At 42.2% G+C, this 25,715-nt stretch overlaps 1 protein-coding gene and 1 long non-coding RNA gene across 3 annotated transcripts in view; both read left to right on the top strand.

Annotated features, from left to right (window-relative positions):
* The first annotated feature begins 9,763 nt into the window (after positions 1 to 9,763).
* On the top strand, positions 9,764 to 10,564 carry LOC132896261 (uncharacterized). The gene is made up of 3 exons (XR_009655979.1): positions 9,764 to 10,072; positions 10,171 to 10,242; positions 10,373 to 10,564. It is a non-coding gene; the product is annotated as an uncharacterized LOC132896261 (long non-coding RNA).
* An 11,451-nt stretch (positions 10,565 to 22,015) lies between these two features.
* The window catches only part of acvrl1 (activin A receptor like type 1), a 47,438-nt gene continuing 43,738 nt past the window's right edge, over positions 22,016 to 25,715 (top strand). Inside the window, exons 1-2 of one of the 2 annotated variants that reach the window (XM_060938472.1) lie at positions 22,016 to 22,321; positions 22,451 to 22,657. The gene's annotated coding sequence lies outside the window, so the exon portion shown is untranslated. Of the gene's footprint in view, positions 22,658 to 25,715 lie in introns of both variants that reach the window. The other variant, XM_060938471.1, reaches the window with a different exon arrangement.

Genomic DNA, 25,715 nt, shown 5'->3' with positions numbered 1-25,715 from the left:
ATCGAGCTACGTAGTCGAGCTACTTACTTCCCTTCCGGAAGTGACGAGTGACGAGACCACAAGCGGGAAACACAACAGCCTCGGTTGGCATGACAACAGTAGTAGTAGCGAGCAGCAGAAGAGGTCAGGAGGAACAAGGAGACAAAAAACAAAAACAATTGAACTTTTTGTGTGTTTATTAAGACATAAGTTAAATTGTAAGCAAAAAATAGACTTTAGAAAAATATACAATTGTGCAAAATAAGTTGTCTTACAAAACAGTGGTCTGCGCAGGACAGTTTGTAGCCAACAGGTGGCAATGGCATGTGGTGTGAATGTAAAGTGGAAATCACTCCTCTTCTTCATGACGACAACCGGAAGTGTACCAACACGATGGGGCGTGTAGCGCCACCTGTGGCTCGGGTGTACAATGTACCTCACACAATAGCTCGATTTCCTTGTGTGCATGTAGGATTGGATTTCTCTGGCACCCCTGCTGGGACCCTTAGCTCGATTACCGACAGTAGCTCGATTTGGATGTGCATGTAAACACACTGATTGAAGTCAGCTGATTCTTGGTGTGGATGTGTATTCAGTTTTCTGGGAAGTGTGCCAAGGACTGCATTGTAGGTAGCTGATAAGTGGTGTCTCAGACCACCTCCTCTCTTCAGTGATGGGCGTTCGATGACCTGGATGACTGAGAACCTTCACAGACATATCTCCATTGGTTAGAGTGACATAATGCATGTAGGATAAGTGACATGCTAACAATATTGCATGCTACCGTACCAAATAAATGAAATCCGCGAGAAGGGGATAGAATACATGTTTTTATTCCATCGAAAAAGTGTCCTGTATGTATAATAAATTAGAATTTAGGCAATATAAGTAATAACAGATGCATGGCAGAGCTTCTTAAATGTACTGTCCTTCCCATGGCTAGCTGTAAGATGCTCTTGATAAGTAGACCTCGTTCTAGGCCTTGCTAAAGGGATTTATAAAATAGGAATCATTCAGAAAACTACAGACACTCTCCGCTGTATAGCTGTCTTGCTGTGTATCTCAGGGATGATAGTACAGTGTCTTTATTTTTGCAGAGCATATTCCTCATTCAGCATCTCTATGCAAAAGTTTCTACTATGCATTTTCAAACCTTTGTATTAAACCAAAATATGTACTGCATTTTCTTATAGCATTGTGACAAAGCTTGAGCCATTTTGAGTTAGGTATGTATTCATTTGGGGGTTTTTTTGTTGTTGTTTTTTCACAAAAAAAAAGTATTTGCAAAAACTATACTTAAAGCTAGACTGCCTTTCACATTTTTCAAGTGTAGGTCATAACATTTTTTTCCCTGACACCCAGTTATTTTTGTTTAGTGGACCAAAAGCTACTGAATTCAAATCACAGACTTCTAATTTTATTAGTTGGGTTTTTTTTCAATAGAACAATTAATGAATTTAAGGCCATTGTGGCCCTGAATTCGCCGCTATTTTTTCCTGCTTCACCACGACCCAATTCAAGATACTACATCATGCATGACGTGGTGGGCTTTCCCCGTTCGCGCAAGGCATTGTGGGATACAAATTTGAAACAGGAGAGAAAAATGGAGGACGTGAATGTGCGAATGAAACGTGAAAGACCGACTACAGTAACGGAAAGCGAGAAGAAAAGACATTATGTTACATATGAAGGAAAGGAAACACAGGGCCAAGCTAATAAATATCGGTGCTCAGCGAGCACTTCGGTGTGATCAGCTGTTCGTTTAGCGACAGAATGACGGAACTGTCAGTGCACGGTCAAAGGGAAACCTGTAGATGGCAGTAATGCAGCACTGTGGATGCCAGCTGCTGTCCAGTAAAACCCAAAAGAAGAAGAAAAAGGTAAACCTGCGCATACGGACTTCCTCTGTTTGCTTGACTGCACAACGCGAGCGATTTCATGTACATTATTTGCTTTAATCCTCTCAAATTAAATAACTTCCCAGCCACAGAATGGTCTGGGGTTTTCTGAGATATTACAGAAATAAACATATATCACAATGACCAAATTTCAGAAGGAACTAAATTTCACCGATTTTATGAAATCGAAAGGCCGTCTAGCTTTAATATGTGCTTCTAAGAGCTGCACATTTGTTTATCCTCAGGTCAGTCATTTTGGTAACCCATTCTGTTATTACACATTTCATTGTGGTTACTTCATGGTCATATATTTCTTTTTCCTCTATTGTGTAGTATTGTAATGTATTGGTATGTATCATGTAAATGTTCAATTGTTTTTCAGTTGTTTATCTCTGACGTCATCATCTACTGTATCCACTTTATCCAATTATCCATTTTAGATAGATAGTAATATCTAGCTAGACATTCATTGGGAAAATATCTCATTATTGGAAATATCTTGGAATTAACTCATTTAGTAGGCTACCTACAGTTCTGGCAGCACGGTGGTGTAGTGGTTAGCGCTGTCGCCTCACAGCAAGAAGGTCCTGGGTTCGAGCCCCGGGGCCGGCAAGAGTTTGCATGTTCTCCCCGTGTCCGTGTGGGTTTCCTCCGGGTGCTCCGGTTTCCCCCACAGTCCAAAGACATGCAGGTTAGGTTAACTGGTGACTCTAAATTGACCGTAGGTGTGAACGTGAGTGTGAATGGTTGTCTGTGTCTATGTGTCAGCCCTGTGATGACCTGGCGACTTGTCCAGGGTGTACCCCGCCTTTCGCCCGTAGTCAGCTGGGATAGGCTCCAGCTTGCCTGCGACCCTGTAGAAGGATAAAGCGGCTAGAGATGATGAGATGAGATGAGACCTACAGTTCTTTGGTTTGGTTCAAATTCAGAAGTCTGTGACGTCAGCTGACTTTTTAAAGAGTAAAAGCACAGACCAACCATTCATCCTCAAGGCAAAATTTCAACAACAAAAAAAAGAAGTTAAAATAAAAATAAGGAAGGCAGTTATGCTGATCACAAGGAAAATAAGATAGTGTGTGCTAGTGACTGCACACATTCATGGGAACCAAAAAGAAAATAACAATTTGAATCAAATAATCATTCTTGCTCTCCTCGTCCCACTGATGTGAGCAGTTCCAGCTGGTCTTGCCACACATCAGCCAAGTGTGCAGATTACAAGCTCTGGGAAAGGAGGAGAGTCCTATTGGGAAAATCAATCCTGTTTAAAATCCCTCATACTAAATTGCGCAAACACTGTGTGCACAATGTGAAGTTATTTCTGAGCGATTGTGCAAGGTGAGACGCCACTGTAACTTCTGTTTTGTTTGTGGGTTTTTTTTCTTCTCCAGAATTTCTAAATAATGTGTTTTTCCTTATATCTTTCACAACAACAATTTTCTTTAAGTGAAATAAGTTATACATCATCCTCGGCTTAACCACATCCTCATGCTGTTGTCTGAGTATTTTCCCCCAGAGATATGATATGTTAGTCTGGCTCCCTCACACCATTCCAGCTCTGTCTCCATGTCTTTCACTAGAAAAGTCTTTTCAACTTTTGTCTGAAAGTCTAAACAACAAAAATTTAGCAAGTTAACCTGATATAAGGAGTGTATGAAAGCTGTAACAAGTTTCAAGATCAAATTTTATTTGTCACATACACACCCATACATAGTACGACATGCAGTGAAATGCTTAGTGCAATGCTCCGTAAGTAGGAAAGGTAGTTAAAAAAGGAAAAATCATCAAAAGAAAAGGAGTAAAATAGAATGTAATAAATAGTATAAAAAATACAAATAAAATCTTCTTCTTCTTCTTTTGGCTGCTCCCGATTAGGGGTCGCCACAGTGGATCTTTCGTCTCCATTGCTCCCTGTCTTCTGCATCCTTCTCTACCACACCTGCCACTCTCATGTCCTCTCTCACCACATCCATGTATCTCCTCTTTGGCCTTCCTCGTTTTCGTTTGCCCGGCAGCTCCATCCTCAACATTCTCCTTCCAACATGCTCTGCATCTCTTCTCAGGATGTGCCCATACTATCTCAGTCTCATCTCTCTTAGCTTAATTCCCAAGCTCTCCACATGTGCTGTCCCTCTGATGTGCTCGTTCCTTATCCTGTCCAACCTCCCATCGCAAACCTTAACATCCTCAACTCCGTCACCTCCAACTTTGCCTCCCGTCTCTTCGTTAAGGGTACGGTATCCAATCCATACATCACAGCTGGCCTCACTACTGTCTTATACATCTTATCTTTCACTTTTGCTGGGACTTTCCTATCACAACTGACTCCCGAAATCCTTCTCCAACTGCTCCACCCTGCCTGCACTCTCTTTCTCACCTCACTATCGCAGCCCCCATTTTCCTGCACAGTTGACCCCAGGTACTTGAATTCACCAACTTTCTTTACGTCTACTCCTTGCATCTTCACTACAGTCTCATCCCCATTCTCATTGATGCACATGTATTCTGTTTTGCTACTGCTGACCTTCATTCCTCTTCGTTCCATCTCTCCAAACCCAGCTCAACCTCCTTTCTACTTCCACCACATATCACAATATCATCTGCAAACATCATGTTCCATGGTGACTCTTGCCTCACCTCGTCCGTCAAGCTATCCATCACTATGGCAAACAAAAAAGGACTCAAAGCAGATCCTTGAAGTCCCACCTTCACCTTGAACCATTCAGTTGTTCCAAAAAATGCAAATAAAATGTGATAGAATATTCTGCAGAATACCGGTATATACAGAATGTATGGACTTGCAATTGAAATATATATTGCACTGTAATGAATGAAATTGCACAAAGAGGTACAATTGCAATGGAAATGGACTGTATACAGTACTGTACAAAAGTCTTAGACCCCCTATTTTTTTCATACAAACTTTGTTATAGATTTCTATTTTATGACTTCTCCATTATCGAGTCAAAACATTACAAAAACATTTTAGAGTTCCAAACATTCGTTTTCCGACACAAAATTAAATATTACAGAAAAAAGTTTATATCTGAGCAGCATATTCCATAACAGAGCACTTTTCAGATTAAAAAAGAAAACATAAAGAAGGCTACTGGGTTTTGGTGCAAAATGAAGAAGCAAGTGTGACAGTCAAAGGGTCCAGAAGAACTGTGGCTGGTTCTGGAAGATGCTCAATAAAACCTACAGCTCATTTCCGCATAAAACTGCACTCAGTGTACCTGAGACTACTTTTTTTTATTTATTTTTTTAAAGCAAAGGGTCGACTCATCTCACACCAAATATTGACTTTGTTTCATTTATTCAAAAGTCAAAGAGTCCCATATACGTTTTTCGTACGTACGTTGGGGAGTGCCTGTTAGAGAGCACACTCTGTCTAGGCCGTCAGCATGGTGAGGTAGGGTGGCCAGTTCCTTTCCTCGCCGCCTTTAACTTCCCCAGTGTTTCCACCAGGTCCCCATTCACTGCTGGGTGGACAGGAGGCGAGCCCCAGATCACCGTCCGAGGTGAGGCTCGAACCGGGGACCGTTCACTTATGCCGCTTTTCCACTACCAATGCAGCTGAGTAGGGCTGAGCCGTGCCGTGCCGTGTTGGGCTGAGTCGAGCTGAGTGGGGCTGTTGGGGTTGCATTTCGACTACAACCGCGCTGAACCGTGCTGGCTGGAAGTGGGTGGACACATTGGGTGGAGTTAGCGAAAGTGGGTGGACGTCACGTGATGTCGTTAGGCGGCGCAAATAGTGACATCAGTGATCTTTTAAGCGGTAGTCTCACGACCCGGATAGTAAACAATAAACATGGAGGACATGGAGTCGTTAGTGTTGCTGGTCTTGGTGCTGTGGCTTGTTGTCACCGACAACGCCAACAGATACTGGCAAGAGCGTATAGATGAGGCGAGGCGCATAAGGCTTCAGAAATTCTCGTAATTCATAATTATTCTTCTTCCGGGTTTACGGTGTTTACAGATCCCAGCGTGCTCGCGGGGCGTGTGTGGGCATGTGAGGACACTCCTCCTCACCAATCAGTGCATAGGGGAGTGTCTCCTCATGCCCCTAGCCTCACTCGGCTCGGTTTGGCTCGCTTCAGCCCCACTCCAAAACCGTGCGAGTTTTGGGTGCTAAGCAGGGCTGAAGCGAGCTGAGTCGTGCTGCTCTGAGGTAGTCGAAACGCGAGCCGTGTCGGGCTGAAGTGAGCTGAAAAAGGGTAGTGGAAAAGGGCCATTAGTGGTCAAGCACTCTAACCACTTGGCCACTTTGCCCACTTTCATTTATTATGGCTTACTAATTACTGTTTATAGTATTTTTTTAATGTTGAAACATTTCGTTTCATTATTTTTTAAGCCATTTTTGGTCAGCAGCATTTCTTTACATGTGCCTAAGACTTTTGCACAGTACTGTAGATTGCACTTTAGCTAGATGGAATTGCATGAAGCGGTGTAAGTGATGGGGGGAATGAGGACGAAGTGGTGACGAGAGCTACCTATTGTCAGTTATCCCTCATTCTCTGAGCAATCAGAATGATGCTATTACCGCTAGTGAGCAAAATATTTATAAGATATGAGATTGTATATAATGAAATGTAATTAGATATTTTCACATCAAAATCCCCAGGGCTGATCCTAACAGAGGTGAACAGTAATGAATTACATTTACTTGAGTACTGTATTTAAGTACACTTTTTGAGTATCTGTACTTTACTTGAGTATTTTTTTTTGGAAACTTATGACTTTAACTTCACTACGTTTGAAAGACAAATATCATCCTTTTTACTCCACTACATTTCTATCAAGGTCCTCGTTACTCGTTACTATGAAACAGCTTAGAAAGTGGATGTTTTTTCTTTTCTTTTCTAAAACGTGATTGGTTTTTTCGCAGCTGACACTGAGACAGCCTATCAGTAATCACGAGGGTCACGTCCATAGACTGGATAAAATCAAGACCAATGATTTCTCAGCAGCATTATTTAAACGCAATCAGTTGATGGCTGCATGGAAGGAGGCGGTTCTTCTGGGGAATGCACGCATTCATGGCCATACCGAGAACCAATGTTTCAGGTTTCTGAAAGGAATAAAGATTCATTTCATTTTAAATGTTTGTTTTGTTTGCCTAAAACGAACCACATCGCAGCCTACAAAAACTCGCTATCCAACCTGCAGAAGCATATTGAGGTATGTAAACGTTTTATTCCAAGAGAAAGCTTGCAATGAAGTTGTCTCTGCTTTTAGAGCTCGCGGTAACATTGCAATAGCTATACAGTCTGGTTAGTCAAATGACTTTCTATGGATTTGCCCCCCAAGTTGCCATTGCCTTGTCCATGGCTAACGTTAACACATAGCTAGTTAACTTGGACACTGTTAGTTAGCATGTAACAACAGAGTTACGCTTACCTGAATAACGTTAACTCATCAGAAGTCCTTTCAAAAAATGGTTTAGCATAATCTTGCCAAATAAACAGAATGTAGAAATCTTTCTTTTCTAGTAACGTTAGTTACCCAATATGATTTCAAGTTTGAAAAGAGTTTGCTAGCATGTCAGGTGGAGCTTCACTGATGAGCTAGCTTAACGTTAAACCACCATGATGGCACAGCATGTGTTCATTTTGTAAATCCAGTCGGTTGCTTCAGAGGCATTCGGTACTGTAAGCATTGTGGCAATAATACAAGAATGTATTTACAGAAAATTTACTTTTAATACTTAAGTATTTTTAAAAGCAAGTACTTCAGTACTTTAACTTAAGTAAAAATTTGACTGGACAACTTTCACTTGTATCGGAGTAACATTTGACCAGTGAGATCTGTACTTTGACTTAAATAATGAAGTTGGGAACTTTGTCCACCTCTGGATCTTAATGAATAAAGTGCTGAATTAAGACCTACAGAATAAAATTAAGGCATGCAGTGTTGAATTACTTAAGCTGTTAAACTTAACTACAGTGGACTGGAGTGTGTTCCTGCCTTGCAGCCAGTGTTCCCTGGATAGACTCCAGATCCACCACAACCCTAGGTAGGATAATGCAATTACTGAAAACGCTGAATATGTTGAGCTCAGTTTTATAGTCTTATAGATACCAAAAGCACTAGTGGCAAAATCGACTTTTAGTTACAAGCAAGCAATTACACATAATTCCTTTTTTATTTTGTTTTAATATACCACAACAGTGTTGAACTCTCACTTTTTTAAATCAAGCTTGGGGAAGCCATGGCCAAATGGTTAGAGAAACAGCTTTGGGACCAAAAGATTGCTGGTTTGATTCCCTGAACCAGCAAGCCTGGCTCAAGTGCCCTTGAGCAAAGTACCTAACCCTCAACTTTTCTGGCAAGAGTGGTGGTGTACCTTGTGTTTGATTAGCCAAAGAAAAACTGATGATGTAATTATCAGTTCAGGCAAAAACCTGGCTGTAATTAAATCAAGAATTGTTTATTTATTCAAAAATAATTTCTGTATTTGTTGAAGATAGAAATATATGGCAATGAAGCAAAAAATTTCATTGTTTGCCTCACAAGAATATCATAATCAGGTGAACAAGAAGATTCAAGTTGGCAGGACTCTCGTCTAAACTTGAAAACATTAGTAAAGTCAACAAGAAGACAGAGTCATCTATATCCCCCGCCCTATATACCAACTATAAACCAAGTTTCAAGATATTATTTGTCACATTTTTCAAGGTCTGCTGCAGGAAACCAACCCTACCTCTTTACACTGACCTCAGCAGCCCATGGCATAAGCCCACCAGATCTTTGGTCCAGGTGAGCAAAAATTAAAATACCGTAAAATACCAAATAATAGCCGAGTTCCAATTAACCGCCGAGTTCCCTTTAACGGCCGGGTGTACGCCTGTGTTGTGACAAATAAAGGCAAGTGTTCTGAAATTTCATCCTACCCATGAAAACGTCCTACCCGAGTTAACTGCGCATGCGTACAACGGCGAATTCACAGGGCCATAATTTTCTGCTACTGTATTACACAAGGTTAGTTTCTTGTATTTTTAATACCTTCTATGACCAGTATTCAATGCATATGTTTGACAGTCAAATAGTTCAACTTGCCACGTGCATGATACGTGTTTGAATGCAGTTTGAATAGCTAATACTGCGAAGCATTGTCATTTTCATGTAGTCATACAACTTGCTCATGCGCCTACGAAATTAGCCCAGACTTTGCAGTTTGCGAGACGAAATACATCTTTACAATACATTATCTCGCTGTGTAGCCTAAGCTAGTTTACAAGACGATGTACGTTTTTATGATACATGATATGATTGTTTCTGAGAGCATGCAGTTCGATGTGTAATAGCTCTGTTTACCAGCTGTTTCGAAACTTACTCAGTAGCCTACCTTTACATTAGCGCAGGGTTTGCATGTCTCTGGTATTACATAGGCTCGTTTGCAAGTCTCTATGATACACTCTCAAAAGAGATGTGTTAAAAACAACACATATTTAACACATCAGCGTGTTTATATAAGGACAACACAGTTTGTGTTAATAAATGTGTTGAACTCTATAACACAGTAACTGTGTTGAACTATTTAACACACTAGTGTGTTAAAACAACACAGTTTGCGTTTTATTTATTTAATATTTAATTTATTTAATTATTTATTTAATAAAACAAACTGTGTTGTTTTAACACACTAGTGTGTTAAATAGTTCAACACAGTTACTGTGTTATAGAGTTCAACACATTTATTAACACAAACTGTGTTGTCCTTATATAAACACGCTGATGTGTTAAATATGTGTTGTTTTTAACACATCTCTTTTGAGAGTGTATTGACCTACAGTCATTTTAACATTACTGTACAGACATGGAAAGTAAATGGGATCAGGTGCATGCCCTCCTGACAGAAGGCACATACCCCTTGGGGTATGGAAAAAGTCAGAGGCAAAACCTGAGGAGATATGCCTCCAAATTCAGAGTAAGGGGTTAGTATCACAAGTCTATGATGCATGTTATTTAGAATACTGTATGTGGCGATAACGCATTATTAAAGTAATGTATCATTAACAGAAAAAGATCTCTGGTTTGGTAATAAGAAGGTGGTGAAAAAGAGGGAGGAAGCCAGGAGACTTTTCATGGAGTTCCATTCCTCCCCCATGGGAGGTCATACTGGCATCCTTAAAACATGGGCAGCAATCTCTTCCAGGTTCTACTGGACCGGGATGTCTGTAGACATAAAAAATTGGGTATGTTTTTTTTAATGTTTTTTTTTTGTTTGTTTGTTTAATATAAACTGACTGTCACACACAAATAATGTTAATAATGTAGTTTATATATTTTCAAGATCTTAGAATGTGACAGATGCCAAAAGGTTGGAAAACCATTGACTGCAGTGGGGGAGTTGCAGCCGATAAAGGTAAATACATATTAATACTCGTGCAAAACTATACAGTAGGTAACAATAGTGTGAAATCACATTCTCCCTATGTCCTTATGGGAGGTGAACAGTTTAGTGTTATGGTTATCTTTATATTACTTTTTTTTAGGTCTCTGGCGTGTGGGATTTGATTGGGATCGACCTTACTGGACCACTTCCCAAAACTGTCAATGGCTTTCAATACATTTTGACAGCTACTGATTTTTTTTCCAAGTGGGTGGAAGCTTTTCCACTCAAGTCCAAATCAGCTGCAGAAGTTGCAAGATTTATTCACGTTTTCATAAAGTTAATAAATATATTTTGCCACACTTTTTCTTTGTATTTGTTTTAGTGAAGGAACTCTGGGCGGCTAAAGACCGCGGCAAAGTTGAAGTAGTTGTTGGACCATATTCACTGTACTGTAATAATTTGCTACCACCCTGAACACAGAGGAAGCAGATATTTATGGGGATTTGATATCTATAATAATGTACTACCACCTAAAAGATGGAGGGAAGCAGATATTTATAGGGGTTATATGTCTATAATAATTTGCTACCACCCTGAACACAGAGGGAAGAAGATATATGTGCTGGTAGGATATTTTCACAAGGTAGGACAAAATATCAGATACAGCTATAAATTTCCGCTACAGGTAGGAAGAAATTATAGGTAGGAAGAAATTTCAGATACAGCTATAAATTTCCGCTATGGGTAGGAAGAAATTATAGGTAGGAAGAAATTTCAGAACACCTGTTCCGAATACTCGCCGGGGTCAAAAAAAAAAAAAAAAAAAGCGTCCGAACGTTCTATCTAGAATCTTGAGGCCCAGCACTTTTCTGGTTTTCTGGTGTTTAAACGATTTTGCATTGCATAGTTTTCTACCGAAACAATATGAATGAATGAATGAATGAATGAATGAATGAATGAATGAAATTATTTCTATAATACTGTTTACAACATTTTGTTACGTGATAATAAACATGCCATTTCAATGTTATAATCTTGGTCTACCGTAATATTTTTTGAGGAATGCAACTCCGTAACTTTTGACAGATGTCTTAGCCACCCCTTTGGGTATACCCAACGAAAGCCAGCGTGTGTGGTGACATTGAGGACTGCGGGTTTCCAAGGTTGGACTGCTGCTTCTGTTAAACGACCTAAATTGCCGAATGCATGCGTCAAAGCACACACTGAGTTTTATTAAAGACCTTATACCATTTCACTTGCCCTTACCCATTCGGATCTGGAAGACGCTTTACAAAAAAGGTGAGAGCGTTCTAACATGCATTTCAGTCTGCTCGCGGCCAATCTAATCCAAGGGGCCTTTTCAACAAGTAATCTGTCGTGCAAGTTGGGCAGAAGCACGCGTCAGGCAGGCAACATGTAGGCCTACAAGTCAGTAACCTATTCAACTAACTTTCATCCGAACTTTAAGTTTTCTACGGGGTCGAGCCACCGTACCAACTCACTCGGGGAATAGGCTCATATCGGCCAAATAGGGAGACGTCTTGGAGAGAAACGTGATGCAAGATGACAGTATGTAGCCACTGCAGGTCACTTATTTTTCAGCATAAGAAAAAACCCTTTGGTTTGACACTTCGCACCCTAATTATGTTGCTTCAACGTCGCGCCCTCCATGCAATTTCAGATTGACAGACATCGCGAAGCGCAAAGGGTGGAGGCTGCATGGGTGAGGGTGATAGCAAGTGACCATAACTTTGCAGAGTAATTAAATCACAGTGCTGCGCACAGACAATGGTGTGGTTTCTTGATTATTTTGTAAAGCATGCGCTTAACTAGTCATTAACAGGAAAAGGTGTGTGATTTATCCTTTATCCACCCCGACTGTGCCATGCGAAGATGCATTCTGCGTCTTCAAAATTCCCCGAAGTCGGCACCGTGCTATCTGTAATCTAACTCTAAACAAACTGTAAGTTATACTGGTTAAAAGTAGGCCTATCTGAGAATGATTTTTTTCCCCGTTTTGAGGTAGATTTTGGGGAAGGTGTTTGTGAAGAAGGAATTAATCGCCTGTTCCAAATAGCCGCCTAGTCTCTAATACGCGCCGGGTCTCTTACGTGATTGAGACAAATAATCGCCCGGGCTATTATTTGGTATTTTACGGTATATCATATTTCTTAGTATCAAAAGGCACATATACATTACTTACTCAACACATATACCAACTTTCAAGACCATACCACTCATAGTTTTCAAGTTCTGCTCCGGAAACAAAACCTACCCCTAAGACTAACCTGAGAAACTAAGTCTGAAATTGTTTCCATGGAAACATGAAAAATTTAAATTTCTCACATTTCTTAGTGTGGGCGGCATGGTGGTGTAGTGGTTAGCGCTGTCGCCTCACAGCAAGAAGGTCTGGGTTCGAGCCCCGTGGCCGGCGAGGGCCTTTCTGTGTGGAGTTTGCATGTTCTCCCCGTGTCCGCGTGGGTTTCCTCCGGGTGCTCCGGTTTCCCCCACAGTCCAAAGACATGCAGGTTAGGTTAACTGGTGACTCTAAATTGACCGTAGGTGTGAGTGTGAATGGTTGTCTGTGTCTATATGTCAGCCCTGTGATGACCTGGTGACTTGTCCAGGGTGTACCCCACCTTTCTCCCGTAGTCAGCTGGGATAGGCTCCAGCTTGCCTGCGACCCTGTAGAACAGGATAAAGCGGCTAGAGATAATGAGATGAGAAATGGCACATCTACATCACCTTGTTAACATGTATACCGAGTTTCAAATCCGTATCATGAATAGTTTTGGATATATGCTCTGGAAGCGAACACTGCTCTTAGAAACTAAGTCAAAATCTATTTTTTATGTAAAAATTTGACAATTTTTTTTCTCAAAAATCCAAAATAGCAAAAGGCACCAGTTCATATGTTGCTTGATATGTATACAAAGTTTCATGAAGATATCTTCAGTAGTTTTAAAGATATGGCCCGGAAACAAAAATATAGTCAGCCGGACAGACGGAACCCGTTTCTATATCCCCCACCAAACTTCATTTGGGCAGGGGATGATAACTGTAGAGGGCCGGCATGGTGGTGTAGTGGTTAGCACTGTCACCTCACAGTAAGAAGGTTCTGGGTTCGAGCCCAGTGGCTGATGGGGGCCTTTCTGTGTGGAGTTTGCATGTTCTCCCCATGTCCGCGTGGGTTTCCTCCGGGTGCTCCGGTTTCCCCCACAGTCCAAAGACATGCAGGTTAGGTTAACTGGTGACTCTAAATTGACAGTGAGTGTGAATGGTTGTTTGTCTCTATTGGCCCTTTTCCACTACCCTTTTTCAGCTCACTTCAGCTCGCTTCAGCTCACTTCAGCCCGACACGGCTCGCGTTTCGACTACCAAAAACCGGCACGACTCAGCTCGTTTCAGCCCTGCTTAGCCCCTAAAACTCGCACGGTTTTGGAGTGGGGCTGAAGCGAGCCAAACCGTGCTGACTGAGGTTGGGGGCGTGAGCAGACACTCCCCTGTGCACTGATTGGTGAGGAGGAGTGTCCTCACATGCCCACACACGCCCCGCGAGCGCGCTGGGATCTGTAAACACCGCAAACCCGGAAGGAGAATAATTACGAATTACGAGAATTTCTGAAGCCTTATGCGCCTCGCCTCATCTATACGCTCTTGCCAGTATCTGTCCGCGTTGTCGGTGACAACAAGCCACAGCACCAAGACCAGCCACACTAACGACTCCATGTCCTCCATGTTTATTGTTTACTATTCGGGTCGTGAGACTACCGCTTAAAAGATCACTGAATCAGTGACATACAGAGCATCGTGGACGAGTTCGCGGAGCACAAGGCTCGTCGTATGCCCTTCAAATAATGCGCGCAGTAGGCTATTGATGTTTTATTATAAGCCATGTACAGTATGTCACCTAATGTTTTTTTGTTTCTGAGTTACATGTTCGTTTGAAGGACTTAATGTACAAAATAACATAGTTGCACCCCGTAGTGTTGAAATTGGTAAACACAGTGCATTCAGTGAGGTTTGCACCGCCCTCCTTTTATTTCTGACTCTTCCTGTCACCGTTGCAACCTCTGAGCGCTCATTCGTATGCCCTTCAGATAATGTGCGCAGTATAGGCTATTGATGTTTTATTATGAGCCATGTACAGTATCCTAATGTTTTTTGTTTCTGAGTTACATGTTCGTTTGAAGGACTTGATGTACTAAATAACATAGTTGCACCCGGTAGTGTTGAAATTGGTAAACACCGCAGTTGAGGACATTTTGTAGCCTAAAACGATGTTATGATAAGCTTTAATAAAGTGCCCGGTCATTTGCCCCGCCCCCGGCCCGGCTCTGACTTGTTCCGCCACTGTCACTGATGTCACTGTTTGCGCTGCTTAACGACATCACGTGACGTCCACCCACTTTCGCTAACTCCACCCAATGTGTCCACCCACTTCCAGCCAGCATGGTTCAGCGCGGTTGTAGTCGAAATGCAACTCCAACAGCCCCGCTCAGCTCGACTCAGCTCGACTCGGCACGGTACGGCTCAGCCGCGTTTGTAGTGGAAAAGCGGCATATGTGTCAGCCCTGCAATGATCTGGCAACTTGTCCAGGGTCAGACTCACCCACAGACAGCTGGGATAGGCTCCAGCTTGCCTCTGACCCTGCACAAGATAAGTGGTTACGGATAATGGATGGATGGAATAACTGTAGTCAAAAGTTGAGAAAACTCAAAAATCTCTTGCAGCATGTTGCCTTGATAATTTGAGTTTTCTCAACATTTCCGTTTTTACAGTGTGTTTAGAAGGTCTTGTAGCTCTGATAGTAACTCTGGCTGCAAAACAAATCTCAGGTTTATCTATAGTAGCTTGCAATGTTTTAAAAATAACATTCTCTCATGTTGTATTAACACCAATAGTGCTTCAAAAGCCGTACAATGTTCGGTATACTCTTAGTGTTGATTTTGAAAGTATTTATGACTTTCACTGCTGCCTCAGTTTTCTGTTCCTGGCTGACAGAAGAGGAATTTGACGTGGTCTTCTGCTGTTGTAGCCCATCTGCCTCAAGGTTCAACATGTTATGCATTCTGAGATGCTTTTCTGCCCACCACAATTGTACAGAGTAGTTATCTGGCTCGAACTGATTGTAACCTTTGTCAGCTCGAACCAGCCTGGGACATTCTTTGTTGACCTCGCTCACCAACAAGGCATTTCCGTCCACAGAACTGCAACTCACTGAAGGTTTTTCCTTCGTTGCACAATTATGAGCAAACTGTGACGAGTGTGTGTGAAAATCCCAGGAGATCAGCAGTTAGAAATACTCAAACCAGCCTGTCTGGCACCAACAATCATGCCACAATCAAAATCACTGAGATCACATTTTTCCCCCATTCTGATGGTTGATGTGATAACCCAAAGCTTCTGGCCCATACCTGCATGATTTTGTGCATTGCGTTATACTGCTGCCATAGGCGCCAACTTCATGTCAACATTGGGGGGTCAGAATTACAGTATGTTCTTGCACCGTGACGTCATGACGTCGGCAGTGTATGTAGTTGAATATGAAAGACTCAGCTGTAAGTCATTTTCATTCATTACTATTCACCGTTGCAAGTGGGAAGCGCCCATTTTAACAATAACTTATTATGATGCATTAAAAAAATCTCGTGACTTTAAACATTGTATGAAACACAATTTATTCAATAAACAAATTTAGTTTAATGCAATTTTCTTTGAGATGAATTCGGCAGACAACTGACAAGAATAGTGCAAAAAAAAAAAAAACGTGCACGATACTCCATAAAAAGGCTTAAGCGAGTTAAACTCATATATCCGCATGTAAGGCTACCTCGTGGCCAACCATTCTTGGGTAGAAAAACAGCTAAGTACATGAATGTAGTTTCTGTTAAGAGTTAATGGATATGACAAAGTTAATTTTAATCTTACTTACAAACTTTAAAGGGATAGTTCGGGATTTTTGACATGAATCTGTATGGCATCCCCATCAATAGTGTCGTGCAAACACACTGACTTACCCCTGACAGCATCCTGTGAGTCCAGTTCTTGTCCAGTTTTGGTCCAGACGAAAGTAGTCCGGCAAGTTTGTTGGGGTCACGAAAGTAAAACGTTTTTCGTCTCAAAACAGTATGTGTTCAAAAGAGTGATATATTTGCATCACAAAACCGTTGCCAAATAAAAAGTCAGACCTCGAAATCGCTTGGCACTGTTTTCTGTCCCTTCTTATCACTGCGCGCTGCCGCCAGGTGACAGCGAAACGCAGACCCACTAAGCTGGTGGGAAAGCAAGGCTGCACTCTATCCACGGCTTACACACGTGATGGCACGGAGGATGTGTATAGTGGCAGCATCTGTCCCCCCAGAGAGGATCTTTTCAAAAGCAGGACAGATTATAACTGAGAGGAGAAATAGAATCAGAATTAACTAGTTAATTGCAGCAATTAAAGGAATAGGTAGGAAAAGGAAGGCGCAAAGACACCGCGCAGCACCTGAAAACGGGTTTTCAGGCGCTGCGCACCCGTTTTCAGGCGCTGCGCGATGTCTTTGCTCCTGCAGCGGTGCTTTGCCTGTGCTGTGGCTGAAAATAGTTCCAGATATAAATTGGTCTAGTAAATCCCTTCGTGTTAATTTGCATTGATATGTGTACTCGATGTGAATGTACAAGTCATGAGAAATAATTATAAAAAATCTTCCGAAAGAGCCGGCTCCTTATAGTAAGAAGAGCCAAAAGAGCCGAAATTCCCATCACTAGTAAACAATGAATGAAACAGCCGTGGCTGTCACCTGGCGGCAGCGCGCAGTGATAAGAAGGGAGAGAAAATAGTGCCAAGCGATTTCGAGGTCTGACTTTTTATTTGGCAACGGTTTTGTGATGCAAATATATCACTCTTTTGAACACATACTGTTTTGAGACGAAAAACATTTTACTTTCGTGACCCCAACAAACTTGCCGGACTACTTTCGTCTGGACCAAAACTGGACAAGAACTGGACTCACAGGATGCTGTCAGGGGTAAGTCAGTGTGTTTGCATGACACTATTGATGGGGATGCCATACAGATTCATGTCAAAAATCCCGAACTATCCCTTTAACAACACATCTCTTTCATGGCCACGGAAATTAACAAGTAGGCAGTAAAATGAAATAAGCAATATAAGGACATGAGAAAATCATATTCACCCTAATAGCCCATCAGCCCTAAAACTTCGCAAAAACATCACTCCTTCTGTCACAAGCGCTGATAAACTCATCCACTTGTCCATTTTGCTTCATTTCTATGTTCACTGTTCAGTGAAAACGGTTGCGGGAGGCCACACAGAACTTTTCGCCTCAGTAGGGCTGCCTTGGTTGCTACGCAACGAACCATTTTATTTATGTTTTTTTTTTTTTTTGCCTGGGCCACGTAGGCCTAGTGCTACGCAGTGTAAATTTTGCGGAGTGCAACCTGTCAATCACTCACTGCCAACTATTGGAATATTGCAAGCGGAAAAGGGGGCGGGTCATGTCCGATCATAACATTTTAGGTGACATTTCTATAGATTACTTATTTTGCATTCAAAGCTAGGCTATTATTTGTTTAGTTGGTTTCAATCGTCAGTTAACATGAATTCATCTGTACTGTTTACTACTTTTTCATGTTTCATTATTGGGGTGTTTTTGCCCCCCCAACTTTATCTTTGGGGGGTCAAAAAGGTCCGTGCCCCCCCATGATTAGCTGTTTAGATAATTGCATAAATGAGTGATCTCACCAGCACTACTCCTCATTCATCAAGTCACCAAATTAAATTATCAAAAGTTATAAGCAGAGCTCCCGATGAGTGTAAAATGTGTTTATAAGTAGCGGTCAGAGCTGTCATTCATTATTCATGTTCGGGCGGGGCTGTCAGTCCAGGAAGCTGTATTTGTTATGCCACTACAGATGCTCACTGCTGTGTTTTTATTCACCATGTGCCTCTGTCAGAGGTTTAGCCCAGTATGTTTTAAAGCTTTGCTGTGTGTCATCCTGATGCGTCATTCACAGACAATGTAAAGTTTGTGTGCACTGTTTATTGAGTGTGTTTTGTTTGTTATTGGTGCATTGGTTGAACTGTGGTTTAGTACGTGACTTGCACCCTTGTTTGAGCGGAGCAAGGCATTTAAAATTCAGAGCATATTCTTTCAACAATCCTCTGCAAAATTGTGTATTTGTTTACAACCATGTTACGTTACTTATTTTTGTTTTGTTTTCTTTAGTTTTCACGGTGCTCGCTGTACGGTGTTTGATGTCTGGTGTTCGATCTTATACTCGTGTTCAAGGGGAATAAAATGCATCTGCACCTGTCAGAGATGCTCTGCTGTTATTCTTAACGTCAAGGGCTGCTACAGTGTTAGTAAATAATCCCACGTTATAAAAAAAAAGCTAATTAAAAATAAGCTCTGTATAAAAACCCATTTATCTTATATAAATAAATATACACATTTCGTTGTCCGGTAGTCAAGTGTTTATGAGATATGTTGCCTTGCACTTACAAATGGGTTCCCTGTGGTGGTACACGTATGTCGTTTGTACAGACAGATGGACGGACAGACGTTGTTCAGTCACAAAAGCTATCAAAAATCAGGATGATGCATTACCATATTCTCTTACGGTAAGTATGGAGCTCCACTCCATATGGACAAATTAGAGTAGCCAGTTGAACAAATCTGCTTGGCTTTGGAAAGAAAGCACCTGGAGGAAACCCACACAGGCATGAGGAGAACACGCAAACTCCACACAGAAAGACCCCAGTTGGCCACAGGGCTTGAACCCATAACCTTCTTGCTGTGAGGCCACAGTGCTAACCACTGCACCACCATATATATAATGTACACCGATCAGCCATAACATTAAAACACTGCCAGGTGAAGTGAAGACGTGAATAACATTGATTATCTCATTACAATGGCACCTGCCAAGGGGTGGGATATATTAGGCAGCAAGCGAACAGGCAGTTCTCAAAGGTGATGTGTTGGAAGCAGGAAAAATGGGCAACCGTAAGAAGCAACTTTGACAAGGGCCAAATTGTGATGGCTAGATGACTGGGTCTGAGCATCTCCAAAATGGCACATCTTGTAGGGTGTTCCCAGTATGCAGTGGTTAGTACCTACCAAAAGTGGTCCAAGGAAGGACAACCAGTGAACCGGTGACAGGGTCATGGGTGTTGAAGGCTCATTGATTCGCATGGGGCATGAAGGCTAGCCCATATGGTCCAATCCCACAGAAGAGATACTGTAGCACGAACTGCTGAAAAAGTTAATGCTGGCTAAAAAAACAGTGCTAAAACAGAAAGGTGTCACAAGATTAAAATATATGCAGGGGCGCTGTTAGAAATTTTTGGCCCTATGAAAGAATATAATAGTCAAGTCAAGTTTATTTGTATAGCGCTTTTAACAATAAACATTGTCGCAAAGCAGCTTTACAGAATTTGAATGACTTAAAACATGAGCTAATTTTATCCCTAATCTTATCACCCCCACCCCCACCCTTTACATTTCTGGTAACCCGACTTCTTCGTCATGGTGTCAATCTACTGATGGTTCACCATCAACTTTGTTTGTACCTTGCGCAGCTAACATTAGTGCTGGATTGGAAAGCAACAAACCTAATATTTTGTCATGCTCTGGCTCTGCCTGTGCAAGACTGTACCATGTAATGAATAGGGAGAGGGGTGAAATATAATATAAAGACTATCTATTCTAATAATTTTGCATAAAATGGAAAACCAAACCAGAAGGTTGTTGTATTTGCTCGTTTTAAGAGACAAAATTATTACAAATCCATCCATTCATTATCCATAACTGCTTATCCTGTGCAGGGTCACGGGCAGGAGCCTATCCCAGCTGACTATGGGTGAGAGGTAGGGTACACCCTGGACAAGTTGCCAGATCATCGCAGGGCTGACACATAGAGACAAACAACCATTCACACTCACATTCACACTTACAGTCAATTTAGAGCCACCAATTAAAGGGAAACTGAAGGCAAATTTTTTATTATTAAAATTCTATTTATCTAATTTTATTAAATATAGGAATGCATTTCTGACAGCTATTTTGTCGCTGCTATAGCAAGTTATGAGTGTTTGAAATATGCTCTGTAATATATCAGTCCATATGTCAAAGCAATACCCTTAAACAAGATTTGTTGAAACCTGTGAGAGACTTCGTAGGACGGAAGTAAAACGTACAGCGGAAATCAAAGTGACCAACATCTGCCAACGTTGTCAAAAGACGCGCGCGCCCTCCTTTGAATGCTGACGTAATCAAGCCGGAAGTTTTCCCTGTGTCCGAAATCGCTCCCTACTCACTATATAGTGCACGAAATAGTGGGGACGCCATTTTGTAGTGCTGTCCAAAACCTTAGTGAGGATTATGTGGGAAATGCGCTCAGTATAATATGTATTTATCACAAAAATACATGCATGTATTTATTTTGAAAACCCACCAGCCGTCTGACCTGGCACGTTTTAATTGTGCGACAGTAATGATGTAAATACCAGTGCAACGGACTCGTCCTTATCCTGTCGTCTTTCCAACTCTACTCTATGTTGGTTCAAAGTCGTATGGAATAATCTCCATCACTGATGAAGCTGGCAAATCCCGACATTAATCTAAATTGGAATGATATGGCGATCTGGCCGCTGTGTAAACAGTTTTCAAAATGGCGGCGCTGACACTTCATGTTTGTTTGAAGTCTCGCACAAGTCTCGTGAAGATCGCGTGGATAAGCGACGCCTGCTGTGAACCATACGAACTACACTCAACATGGCTAAAAACCGAAAAGGCTGATAAGTGTAATATAATATGCTAGTACGAGTCACGATATAAGGTTAATAAAACTGAAAACGTAATTGAATCTCATCTCATCTCATTATCTCTAGCCGCTTTATCCTTCTACAGGGTCGCAGGCAAGCCGGAGCCCATCCCAGCTGACTACGGGCGAAAGGCGGGGTACACCCTGGACAAGTCGCCAGGTCATCACAGGGCTGACACATAGACACAGACAACCATTCACACCTACGGTCAATTTAGAGTCACCAGTTAACCTAACCTGCATGTCTTTGGACTGTGGGGGAAACCGGAGCACCCGGAGGAAACCCACGCGGACAACATGCAAACTCCACACAGAAAGGCCCTCGCCGGACCCGGGGTTCGAACCCAGGACCTTCTTGCTGTGAGGCGACAGCGCTAACCACTACACCACCGTGCCGCCCACGTAATTGAATAACACATTAATTAAGAAATAAAGCAAGTTTAAAAATGACTTCAGTTCTCCTTTAACCTAACTTGCATGCCTTTGGACTGTGGAAGAAACCGGAGCACCCAGAGGAAACCTATGCAGACACGGGGAGAACATGCAAACTCCACACAGAAAGGCCCCTGTCGGTCACTGGGCTCAAACCCAGAACCTTCTTACTGTATGTATATATGTGTCTACCTTTTGGGACTTTAGGGGCTTTATAAAAGGGTGAATTTGAGAAGAAATTCTGTTGAATGTGACCCAGTTACTGAGAATGAACCTTTTTTGCATCGGGTGGATGTTGAAAGGTAAATTAACTTTTCCATTTGACTTGAGGATTTGCTGTTCTTTTTTTTTTTCTTTTTAAGTCCACTGACTCTTTGAAGAAGTGCAGTAAAGCAGTGAATGATCTGCTGGGAGCAACAACATACTGATTCTATTCATAGAAAATGACAGACGTGAGGAAAATGAAAGGTTTGAGAGAGCGACAGGAAAAGCAGCACTGAGAGAGGCGCATTCCAGCCCGCCGGTCCCACCGGGCTACACAATAAGGGGTGGGAACTGCACTGGATACTTAACAAATCAGTCATCTTAACTCCAGCATCAGCTCGGTTCTTTGCTTATCGAGACGAGAGAGAATCCGAGGAAGGAGATGTTTATGGCGGAACGGAAGACTGAGAGCCTGAAAGTCCCGCTGCACGAGCTCCACTTTCCCACTTCTTCCATTTTATCAGCTGGAAGATTTGAGCTGAAGATAGCACCGCGCCTTATCCGCTCTCTCTCTCTCTCTCTCTCTCCACACAGCTGCTTTTCTTCAAATACCTTCTCCATTTTCACACTGAACTCAGAGTAAGGAACTGAGGTTGTTTTACTTCAACTTTGTGTTGTTCTGTAAAAGTTTTGCAGTGTTTTTTGTTTGTTTTTTTTGTCACAAACTCTGAGCACAAGCAGGACTGATGTGGTGAACTTTACTTCCAGCTTCTTCACATCTGATTCAGGAACAGAGCAGCTCTCAGACCCAGGTTTAATCTGCTTCAAGGAAACAGTGCTCTAAGATTATTTCACTTAGCCATGATCAATACATTTTAATGGTCGTATGTGGCCTAAAAGTGCTGTTTCATGAACTGATGGATTACTGAGGATTATCTACCAGAGGAAAAGCAGTGACAAGGAGCAAAACCTGAGGTAAATCACCAACCACACACACACAAAATGTTTAAAATTAAATTATTAAACATTTATATATCTATATATACACGGACAATTAGGTTTAAATAGTTCATCTCGGTGTAGAAATGACAAGCTAAACAAAATGTTTCAGTAAAAACAAGCTTTTTCCTTGCTTGTAGATTCAAAGCATTAAGATTTGAGGCTGAATCCCAAATAGCTCCCTGCTCACTATGTAGGGTCACTATGTAGGGTGGAATTGAATGGTTTCTACAGCTCGTGGAGTTCACTGTGTGTCTAATAAGAAGCGATTTGGGATTCAGCCTGTATTCTTGTTTCCACTCTGGAATGTTTCATACAGGTGAGTATAGAGTAAAGGTTCCTCATAATTATGACTTCAGTTTTCATAATAATTAGATAGTTTTCTCAATAATTGTGAATTGCTATCTTATAATAATGAGATATGAGAATGTTTCTCATAATTATGAAGTATAAGATAAGATAAGATAAGAGCGCTGTCGCCTCACAGCAAGAAGGTCCTGGGTTCGAGCCCCGGGGCCGGCGAGGGCCTTTCTGTGCGGAGTTTGCATGTTCTCCCCGTGTCCGCGTGGGTTTCCTCCGGGTGCTCTGGTTTCCCCCACAGTCCAAAGACATGCAGGTTAGGTTAACTGGTGACTCTAAATTGACCGTAGGTGTGAATGTGAGTGTGAATGGTTGTCTGTGTCTATGTGTCAGCCCTGTGATGAGCTGGCGACTTGTCCAGGGTGTACCCCGCCTTTCGCCCGTAGTCAGCTGGGATAGGCTCCAGCTTGCCTGCAACCCTGTAGAAGGATAAAGCGGCTAGAGATAATGAGATGAGAAGATAAGATAAGAAGACCTTTATTATCCCACAATGGGGAAATTTCCGGTTTGCAACCTGAGCTTGAAGCTGGGGAGAGTACCACAGCTATGGAATACATCCTGCGTGATACCTGTGCCCAAGACTCCACACCCCAAGGACCTCAACAGCTACAGGCCAGTGGCGCTAACATCACACCTGATGAAGACCCTGGAGCAGCTGGTCCTGGTTCATCTGTGCCCCGTGGTGAGCCTGTCCATGAACCCGCTGCAGTTCGCCTACCAGCCAGGCATTGGGGTGGACGACGCCATCATCTTCCTCCTTCAATGAGTTCTGTCTCACCTGGAGAACCATGGAAGTTCTGCAAGAATAACATTTTTTGATTTCTCCAGTGCTTTCAACACCATCCAGCCCACACTTTTAGGAGACAAGCTGGAGCATGCAGGAGTTCTCTGATGACTCTGCTATCATTGGCCTCATCCAAGATGGCGACGACAGGGAGTACAGAGGACTGTTGCAGGACTTTGTGGACTGGTGCCAGCGAAACCACCTCCAGATCAACGCAGGGAAAACTAAGGAGCTGGTGGTGGATTTTTGCAGGTGCTCTCACCTCCAACACCAATTAGCATCTCCTAGATGCTCATCTTATAAGTACATCTTAATATGGTAAGTACCTGGGTGTTCACCTGAACAACAAACTGGACTGGACTGGACTGATAACACCACAGCACTGTACAGGAAAGGTCAGAGCAGGCTGTATCTGCTGCAGAGACTCAGGTCTTTTGGAGTGCAAAAGACCTTTTTTGACACTGTGGTGGCGTCAGCCATCTTTCATGGCATGGTTTGCTGGGACAGCAGCATCTCCACAGCTGACAGGAAGAGACTGGACAAACTGATCAGGAGGGCCAGCTCTGTGCTCGGATGTCCCCTGGAGCCAGTAGTGGGTGGGAGGAGGATGATGGCTAAGCTGTAATCTATGATGGAGAATGGCTCCCACCCCCTACAGGACTTACTCACTGGACTGCAGAGCTCTTTCAGCGGGAGGTTGCTCCACCCTAAGTGTGTGAAGGAGCGTTACCGCAGATCATCCCTCCCTGCAGCTGTTAAACTGTACAACCAGCACTGCTCACAGTAGACTCACATCTGTATGTCTGTCAATAGTTGTTGCATTGTTTTTTTTCTGTTTTATCTTTTGCAATTACGACCACCTGATATGTGCAATAAGTGTGTTTCATCGACTTCATAATTCCTCAAATGTAGTATTTATCATATATATATATATATATATATATATATATACACACACACACATACACACACACACAGACACACACAAGTACTTCAGCCCAAGGCTACCCCATGTTAACCTAACCGCATGTCTTTGAACTGTGGGGGAAACCAGAGCACCCGGAGGAAACCCACACAGACATGGGGAGAACATGCAAAGTCCACACAGAAAGGCCCCTGTCGGCCGCTGGGCTCGAACCTAGAACTTTCTTGCTGTGAGGCAACAGTGCTAACCACTACACCACTGTGCCGCTCTAATTATGACTAAGTATCTCATACTTGTGACATACTATCTCATGACTTAGTATTTCATAATAATGAAATATGAGGAATTATTATACATACAGGATACTTTTTCCATGGAATAGAAACATGTATTGTATTCTATTCCCTTCTAGCGTGTTTCATTCATTTGGTTCGATAGCATGCAATATTTATTATTAGCATATAGCTTATCCTACGTGTATTACGCCACTCTACCCAATGGAGAATGAGCATGCAATATTGTTACAATATTGCATAATTGTCAAGACAACACGACATCACACGTCAGAGACATAAAACTTCCGCACTAGTGAGCGACTGTGACAATTTGTAAACAAACATGGCTGCCAGGTTTGCCTCATAAAACACAGAAGATTTTGAGAGAAGTTTGGCTGCCAAGTCGCTCCGTTGTGTGTAGCTGTCAATGTTGATTTTAAAAGTAATGAAGTAAATTACATAAGGAAATGAATACTTAAGTATGAGTGAAAAATACTGTGGTGAGCATGCATGGAAGAAGAGTCTGGAGACAGAAATCCTAGTAAGGGTAAGCTAGCATCGGCCTTTGAAAATGCTGATATGAAGAGAGTGTATAATAATAATAATAATAATAATAATAATAATAATAATAATGGAGTTTGCATGTTTTCCCCGTGTCCGCGTGGGTTTCCTCCGGGTGCTCCGGTTTCC

The sequence above is a fragment of the Neoarius graeffei genome, chromosome 13, assembly GCF_027579695.1.
Source record: "Neoarius graeffei isolate fNeoGra1 chromosome 13, fNeoGra1.pri, whole genome shotgun sequence".
Classification (NCBI taxonomy): domain Eukaryota; kingdom Metazoa; phylum Chordata; class Actinopteri; order Siluriformes; family Ariidae; genus Neoarius; species Neoarius graeffei.
This window is presented reverse-complemented; position numbering and strand designations above follow the sequence as displayed.